We start from the raw sequence: 10,054 nt of genomic DNA on the forward strand, positions 1-10,054 counted from the left end.
ATTATGTGTGTTGATCCCAGTAAAGCGGCCTTCTGTAATTGACAGAGGGAGATTTTGTCAATTCCGATGGTTTCCAAATTATTATGAAACTCAAATTATTATGAAACTCAGTCAATTGAACATTTAAAAAATGCATCACAAATATATTTGACTGGCACTAATGGTTTATAAGGGTTGCTTTCAGCATCCTAGGTATCAACCAAGTACCTTCCATTATTATTGTTATTATTATTGTTTTTATTGTTGTTGTTATTGTTGTTGTTGTTGTTGTTATATTATTATTATTATTATTATTATTATTATTATTATTATTATTATTATGTCAATACAACACAGCAAACGAGATCACTATGCTGGATTTCGTATTTCATCACCAGTCGGGCACTTCCCAAGCATCTAGGACTGCGTGATGTAGTAGCGAGTTATGTTTGCTGATCCCAGTAAAGCGGCCTTTTGCAATTGACAGGTGGAGATTTTGTCAATTCCGATGGTTTTCAAATGTCCGCTAAGATCCTTTGGCACTGCATGCCAAGTACCACTGGGACCACTTTCACTGGCTTATGCCAGAGTCATTGCAGCTCGATTTTTAAATCTTCGTATTTCACTAATTTCTCTAGCTACTTTTTATTATTATTATTATTATTATTATTATTATTATTATTATTAAAGAAAAAAGTGTGGATCGTCGATGTCACCATACCAGGTGACAGTCAAATTGATGAGAAATACAAAAAAACCTTAGCTGATATCAGAATCTTAAAATCGAACTACAACGACTCTGGCATAAACCAATACAGGTGGTCCCAGTAGTAATTGGCACACTGTGTGCTGTGACAAAAGACCTCAGCCGGCATTTGAAAACAGTAAACATTGACAAAATCACAATCTGTCAGTTGCAAAAGCTCTTCTTACCTAGATCTGCACAGCACGCATCATACAAAAATACATCACACAGTCCTAGATGCTTCTACTTGTGATATCGACTTGGATATGAAATCCAGCGTATAAATCTCATTTTACAGCGTATAAATCTCATTTTACTGTTTTTGATGATGATGATGATGATGATGATGATGATGATAATAATAATGATGATGATGATGATGATGATGATGATGGAAGGTACTTGGTTGATACCTAGGATGCTGGGAGCAACCTATATTAACCATTAGTGCCAGTCAACTATATTTGTGATGCATTTTTTAATGTTCAGTTGACTGAGTTTCATGTTTGGAGAATAAAAGTTATGAATAAGTGGGTGAATAAGAATAATATCTTATTCTTAAGAAAAAGTTGGTCTATAAGAATAAGAACAATATCATCACTGTTTTTGGTTTCCTGGTGCTTTTCTTCTTCATTCATTCATATGCTCCAACACCACTTAACTTTGTTGATATTAGCAAGGGCAACTGAGGTGCATATTTACATAGCCTCACTTCAATTTGAATACATTATTCTGAAGTGGTTACTATTTACGGCTTGGCATAATCTATTCCACATAATGAACCGTGGAGGAGGTACGGAAACCTAGGCAGCCCTGTCTCTGAAAGATGGAAAATCTTACTACATCTCCCTGTTGGCTCTTAAGGGTTATTTTCCCCATTGGCCACAAACTGTACATATAATATCGTACATAAAAGAACTTACGGTTCAAAATGAAATTGAGGTGCTCCATCAACAGAGCAGCCACAGCAAAGGCACTGGGTATATTATAGATATCTCAACAATACTAGGAGTGTAAGTATAGCAGAAGATCAGAGCGATTCTGGGTCATTTTCTTGCAGAGGAAAGCTTTTCTGAGTGGTTGGCAACCTGCTACAATGGTGGTTAAGGCACCAGGCTAGAAATCAGGACTCGGGAGGCTGTGAATTCCAGTCTAGCATTAAGCATGAAAACTGCCTGGGATGACCTTGAGCCAGGTATTCTCTCTCAGCCCAACCTACTTCACAGGGTCGATGTGGGGAAAATAAAAGGAAGGAAGACGATTAGGTATGGGAAACTCTTTTAGTCAATATGGAAATGCAGAGAATGAAGATTACTTGGAGCATTTCACACGAAGATGCTAAATTCCAATGGAGCATTGAGCTGGAGGATGAGAGACAAAAATTTCAAAAGGTTAAAATGATGGAGACTCTACTCAAAAAGAGGATAAATCAGCACCTAAAAAACAATAACTTATTGGACCCAAATCAGCATGGCTTTACTGAAGGCAAATCGTGTCAGACTAATCTCATTGATTTCTTTGACTATGTCACAAAGGTGTTGGATCAAGGTGGTGCCGTGGATATTGCCTACCTGGACTTCAGCAAAGCCTTTGATACGGTTCCACATAAAGAGCTGATAAATAAATTAGTGAAGATTGGACTTAATCCCTGGATAGTTCAATGGATTTGCAGCTGGCTGAAGCGTAGACATCAGAGAGTTATTGTTAATGGCGAGTATTCTGAGCAGAGTCAGGTTACAAGCGGTGTGCCACAAGGGTCTGTTCTGGGTCCTATTCTTTTTAATATGTTTGTGAGTGACATAGGGGAAGGTTTGGTAGGGAAGGTTTGCCTATTTGCCGATGACTCTAAAGTGTGCAATAGGGTTGATATTCCTGGAGGCGTCTGTAATATGGTAAATGATTTAGCTTTACTAGATAAATGGTCAAAGCAATGGAAACTGCAGTTTAATGTTTCCAAATGTAAAATAATGCACTTGGGGAAAAGGAATCCTCAATCTGAGTATTGTATTGGCAGTTCTGTGTTAACAAATACTTCAGAAGAAAAGGATTTAGGGGTAGTGATTTCTGACAGTCTCAAAATGGGTGAACAGTGCAGTCAGGCGGTAGGGAAAGCAAGTAGGATGCTTGGCTGCATAGCTAGAGGTATAACAAGCAGGAAGAGGGAGATTATGATCCCGCTATATAGAATGCTGGTGAGACCACATTTGGAATACTGTGTTCAGTTCTGGAGACCTCATCTACAAAAAGATATTGACAAAATTGAACGGGTCCAAAGACGGGCTACAAGAATGGTGGAAGGTCTTAAGCATAAAACGTATCAGGAAAGACTTAATGAACTCAATCTGTATAGTCTGGAGGACAGAAGGAAAAGGGGGAACATGATCGAAACATTTAAATATATTAAAGGGTTAAATAAGGTCCAGGAGGGAAGTGTTTTTAATAGGAAAGTGAACACAAGAACAAGGGGACACAATCTGAAGTTAGTTGGGGGAAAGATCAAAAGCAACATGAGAAAATATTATTTTACTGAAAGAGTAGTAGATCCTTGGAACAAACTTCCAGCAGACGTGGTAGATAAATCCACAGTAACTGAATTTAAACATGCCTGGGATAAACATATATCCATCCTAAGATAAAATACAGAAAATAGTATAAGGGCAGACTAGATGGACCATGAGGTCTTTTTCTGCCGTCAGACTTCTATGTTTCTATGTTTCTAAAGGCTACAACTCCTGATTGAAAAGCTGAGCATAGACATATGGAGATGGGAAAGACCTGGTAAGAAAGGCTTTCCAAAGAAAACAAACTTTTGAAAGTAACTCAATATAGCAATGCTATTTCAATAGAAAAACCAACTGTTCATCCCCTGGCAAAATGCCAATGGGAGGAGTTTTTTATAGGAAGGTTTATAATCTCACATTGGGACGTTATGGATATATTTCCCAGGGGAGAAATAGGATTGAAGAATCTTCAAAATTAAGCCATCTTCAGCCTCTGTGAACTGTTACTTGACATGTCTAAAGCAAAATGTCACGTGAAAATGAGGTAATAATCTCCACACAAAAAAAGAACTTGGCTGGTGTTATTTTTAGTAAGTACTATAAGACCCAAACTGTCTCATTTCCAAAAATGCTTTATGTTACCAAGTGGGACATTAAGTAATTGGTGTCCGTTTCTCTGCTCCCACACATACAGCAGCTCTCACCATGGATTGAACAATAAACCATGGAATGCTGCAGCTGTTGCCCAGTCCTTCAAGTAAAATTGTACAATTAGAACTACACCTGTAGGTTGTGGCAGGTTTGCAAGCCTAGAGGGAGTGTGTTTGCTGAAACACCTTCAGGGTGGAGCTTTGATGTTCTAGGCTTGCTTTCAAACACCTGGGTATTATTTTGATCAAAAGGACTCCTTAAGTTTTGGGACTTGGGTGACTCATAGGGCCTTCAAGGAGACAATAATAGACATTTTATTTAATAATAAGGGTTTTTAGTTGTTTTATTAAATTGGATTATTACATGTTGGTTTTTTTATCATAGTTTTTAGCCGCCCCGAGTCTGCGGAGAGGGGCGGCATACAAATCCAATTAATAATAATAATAATAATAATAATAATAATAATAATAATAATAATAATAATGTAGAATATTGAATTCAGCAGAAAGCAGTGGTCAACTGTAGCAACTGTTGTGGTTTTGTGGGGGGGTTTTGTATTCTTATTTTGTATGAGAGCCTCAGTGGTGCAGTGATTAGAGTGCAGTACTGCAAGATACTTCTGCTGATTACTGGCTGCCAGCAGTTTGGCAGATCAAATCTCAGTAGGCTCAAGGTTGACCAAGGTGGGTAAAATGAGGACCCAGATTATTGGGGCCAATATGCTTATTCTCTGCAAACTGCTTAGAGAGGGCTGTAAAGCACTAGGAAACGGTATATAAGTCTAAATGCTACTGCTAAATGCTATTAGATCATGGTGGACCTTGATCTGGACATTGTAAGATGGGCATTCAGAGCAAGGGACATGGTAGCCATCTTCCAGTATTTGAGAGGTTGCCACAAAGAAGAGGGGGTCAATTTATTCTCTACAGCACCAGAAGGCAAGATACTGTAAAAGGCAATGGATGGAAACTAATCAAGGAGAGAACCTTGAATAAGGAGAACATTCCTTACAGTTAGAACAATTAATCAGTGGAACAGCTTGCCTTCAGAAGTTGTGGGTACTCCATCACTGGAGGTTTTAAAGAAGCCATTTGTCTGGAATGTTATAGGACTGTGATGGCGAACCTATGACACATGTGCCACAGGTGACACATGGGGCCATATCACAGGATATGTGAGACTTTGCCCTGTGTCAGCTCCATTGAGCCTGAGTGAGCTGGCCAACTCATTTTCGGCCTTGGGAAAGGCCATTTTGCCCTCTGGATACTTCAAGGAAGCTTCTCTGAAGCCCCGGAGGCAAAAAAAACATAACACCCAACGAACAAACCAGAAGTGCAGGAAAGTGCATTTTCAGTTTGCCATTATGCTGTTTTTTGTATGCCAGAGGATTCAGAAGCTCCCTGAAGCCCCGGAGTACAAAAAACAGCACAATGGGCAAACAGGAAGTACATGTTCCTGAACTTCCGGTTTGCTCATTAGGGCATTTTTTCCAGGTATCAGGCTTAAGTGAGGCCTGTGTGCATGCATGGGGGCGAGGGGAGATTGTTTGCATGCATGGGGGTAGTGTGGGGAGTGCACATGCATGAGGGGGAAGGAATGTAGGCACGTGCACACATGCTAACACATCCACACCCACCCTTTTGGCACACAAACCAAAAAAGGTTCGCCATCACTGGTATATACTATACTAAGGATGCCTACTAGGATTCTGTCCTTCCTCTAGACTATTATTTTATAACAGAACAACAGCAAGGCATAATTGCTTACTGTCTAATTGTCTCTAAGCTTACTGCACAAAAAGATTTGCCAGCTATTCAGTGACTAGTGCCTCTCCTATACTGCTCTGCATAAAATCACTGACAGTGCACAAAAATCGTGGGTTTTAATTCTGTTTTTGTGCAAAATTGGACACCAATAATTGATTTTTTTCTTTTGATTGGCAGAGCTGCAAAATACCATTCTTAAATGGTTTACTACAAAGATTTCTGGTCTGTACAGGTGAAATCTGCTTTGGATTTCTATTATGAATCAAATAAATGAAAACAATGTATTTCTTCCACCCACGTAACACTTCTTGAACTCTCCTCTTTTTCACAATGGCTATTGAAAACCCCTATGCCAGCATTTATTATACCTGCGTACAAACTGCATACAAACATACAAAAATGTTTTATTTGATTTTTAACCCATCTTTATTATTTTATAAGCAACTCAAAGCAGTGAACATACTTAATACTATATCCTCCCCGAATCTTCGGAGAGGGGCAGCATACAAGTCTAATAAATTATCCTCCTCCTCCTCCTCCTATTTTCACCCAAACAACAGTCCTTAGAGGTGGGTTGAGCTAATAGAGAGTGACTGCCCGAAGTCACCGAGCCATCTTTCATGACTAAGACAGGACCGGACTAGAACTCACAGTCTTCTGGTTTCTGATGCATTAGTCACCAGACTACATAAAGTGTGAATAAGGAATCTTTGAGCCCCATGATGCTTCTATGTGTTCCATAAGTAATACACATCTTTTTATAAGATCAACACACACACAAAATCATCAGCAAAAGCAATATGTCTGTTTTATGGAATTTAATATGCTGATTCAAAAAATATGCTTAGTTTTGCCCTATCACATAAAGTTTCTGATATAGAAGCATTTTTGTTATTATGTTATTTCTACATTTTCAATATATGTAGTTTTTCTATGTTCTTTTCATTTGTTTGCTTGTCATACTTAATTCTGAATTTTCTTACAAGGACAATATCAGTAAATTTTTTAGTGAGTTTTATGGGAAGAAGTATTGACAGTGCAGTCAGCCAATGACTGCTTCTCAGAAAGTCACATGTTATGGGGAGGAGCTAACTGTTATGGAGTGGTAAGATTTGAGTCAGTCATAAAAGGATGGGGATGGCAGCAAGGACTGGTATGTGAGACTGTAACAGGAGACAGGCCTATACATAATTTTTCACAGTTGATGGACCAATGGTGTACTATAACAATATGTATGGCCTCTTTGAAGAACTGAATCAAGAGTATGAAAATCTGTCAGTTGTTTCAGATGCTATACAATATAAGCATCATCAATGGAATATCAGTGGAGATTTGAAAGTGATTGGTCTGCTAATGGGAATGCATGGAGGTTTCACAAAATATTGTTGTTTCTTGTGTTTATGAGACAGTAGAAATACAGTAGAGCATTATATTTGATGTGATTGGGAACAGAGAAACATCTATGCTCCAGGTAAACAAAATGTACAGCATAATCCTTTAGTTGATTAAAAAAAAAAATCTTTCTTCCTCCACTACATATAAAGTTGGGATTGATTAAACACTTTGTGAAAGTCATGGCAAAGACAAATTCACAAGGGTTCCAGTACATTTCACTTATATTCTCCAGCATTTCAGTAGCAAAACTGAAGGAAGGGGTATTTGTTGGTCCCTACATCAGAGAGCTTATGAGAGATGATGTGTTTGAAGGACTCTAAACGATAAGGAATTGAGAGTTTAGAAAAGCTTCAAGTGGATCCGTGAAAACCTCTTAGGGAAAAAAAATCTCCAGAATATATTGAAGATTTTGAGGAACTGCTAAATGCATACCAGTGTCTTGGATGTCACATGTCTATGAAAATGCACTTTTTGCATTCACATTTAGATTTCTTCCCTCCAAATCATAGGGATGTAAGTGATGAACTAGGCGAGTGGTTTCACCGGGACATTAAAGTAATGAAACACCGCTACCAGGGTTTTTGGAATTACTCAATGATGGCAGATTACTGTTGGATGTTATATACGAACAACCCTGAAAAATTGTATTAACAACAGTCTAATGTCAAGCACTTTTAATTTTTGCTCATATTTTGGTTTCTATTTTGCATGTGAAATTATTTTGATTCAATAAAAACTGTTTTGTAAGGTCAGGCAATTTTTTCTGATATGTCCATTACTGTTTTCTTAATATCGCCAGTATATTTCCTATGCCTTATAATAAAGATGCTGCTCTGCGGAAATTATACCTGCTACAGAAAAACTCTATACATTTTTGGGGGGAAGCACTCATTCATTCATTCATTCATTCATTCATTCATTCATTCATTCATTCATTCATTCGTCATACAAATATAGCATTGTATTGTAGTATGTTTAACATAATATAAGTATAAAGTAGAGATAGAAAAGATAAAAAGACTTTAGGACAGGAACAGTAGGCACAAAGGTGCACTTATGTATGTCCCTTAGAGCAGTGTTTTTTAACCAGTGTGCCGGGGCACACTAGTGTGCCGCGAGACATGGTCAGGTGTGCCGCGAAGCTCAGAGAGAGAAAGAAAGGAAGAGAGAGAGAGAGAAAGAAAGCAAGAGAGAAAGAGAACAAGAGAGAGAGAAAGAAAGCGAGAGAGAGAGAAAGAAAGCAAGAGAGAAAGAGAACAAGAGAGAGAAAGAAAGCAAGAGAGAGAGAAAGAGAACAAGAAAAAGAAAGCAAGAGAGAGAGAAAGAGAGAGAGAAACAGAGGGAGGGAAGGAGAGAGAGAGAAAGACATAGAGGGAGGTAGGGAGGGAGAGAGAGAGCAAAAAGGAGAGGAAGGAAGAAAGAGAAAGAAAGAGGGATGGAGAGAGAGAGAAAGAAAGAGGGATGGAGAGAGAGGGATGGAGAGAGAAATAATGTGAAAGGGAGGAAGAGAGAGAGAATTTTTTTGTCCAAACTTTTTTTACAACCCCCCCCCCCCCCGCTCAATGTGCCCCAGGGTTTCATAAATGTAAAAAATGTGCCGCGGCTCAAAAAAGGTTGAAGGTCACTGCCTTAGAGACCTCTTAGAAAGGGGGAGAAGTCTATTGTAGGTAATGTAAGGTTGAAGATTTTGGGATTGGGGAAGGAAAAAACAGAGTCCGGTAGTGAATTCCAGGCGTTGACCACTCTACTGCTGAAATCGTATTTGGAGCGATTTACATTTAGTTTGTATCTATTGCGTGCTCTTGTTGTTGTTGTTAAAGGTGAAGTAGTCGCTAACAGGGAGTACATTGTGATGTATGATTTTATGAACAACAGTTAAATCAGTTCTGAGGTGGCATAGCTGTAAATTTTCTAAACATAGTAATTGAAGTCTGGAGGAGTAAGGTAATTTGTTGCATGAGGAGGAGTCAAGGACTTTTCTTATGAAGTATTTCTGTACTCCTTCAATTGTATTAATGTCTGTAATGTAGTGTGGATTCCATACAGGTGAGCTGTATTCAAGAATTGGTCTGACAAATGTTTTGTATGCTCTGGTTAGTAGATCGGTGTTTCTAGAGAAGAAGCTGCGTAGAATTAAGTTTATGGCTCTTAGTGCTTTTTTGGCACTGCTGTTGCAGTGGGCTCTGGCACTTAGGTAATTAGAAATGAGTACTCGAAGGTCTTTGACTGAGTGAGGGTCTTCTGCGAGTTCTGTTTGTCCAAGTGTGTATTTAGTATTCAGATTCTTTTTACCAATGTGTAGAACAGAGCATTTGTTGGATGAGATTTGGAGTTGCTAGTTGCTAGACCATTCAGCTACATGGTCAAGGTCCTTTTGAAGGGTAGAAGTATTATCGGAGGTATTAAATAGCTTAACATCATCAGCAAAGAGAACACAATTGCTTGTAATATTGTCACAGAGATTGTTTAGGTAGAATATAAAGAGAGTAGGTCCTAGAACACTGCCTTGGGGAGCGCCACTGTTAACTGGAGCAGGATTAGACATGCACGCATGAGTGTGAATCGTCATGATGCGTGCACACTGGTAGGCAGGCAATAGCAACCCGCCAGAAGGCATGTTTAGACTTGTCAAAGAAGTGATTTTCCACAGGCATGTTTGTGGCAAACATGCTCAGGGTATGTTCAGACAAGCCAGTATTTCATGTTCCAATCTACTCAAAGTGATTCTGCACAGACACTGATAATGGGATCTACAGGCTCATCTACAGATGTCTGTAACATTCAATGGTTTGAACTCTTGTCTGCATTTGAGAATAGTATGGCAAAGTCCCAAGAAGCATTTAATAAATATTGTGATGATGACTTGTTTGAAGTAAAATTGATTCCCAAACTAGCAAAGTTGATCTCAGAGTTAAGAACAGAGCAAAGTTATATAATATTGATGAAAACAGGCAAAATAATATTAATGCACCCTGTCACTGCTGTACTAGTTGTTGAACAACTACGTATTGGATCCT

The sequence above is a fragment of the Erythrolamprus reginae genome, chromosome 3, assembly GCF_031021105.1.
Source record: "Erythrolamprus reginae isolate rEryReg1 chromosome 3, rEryReg1.hap1, whole genome shotgun sequence".
In the NCBI taxonomy this organism is placed as follows: Eukaryota; Metazoa; Chordata; class Lepidosauria; order Squamata; family Dipsadidae; genus Erythrolamprus; species Erythrolamprus reginae.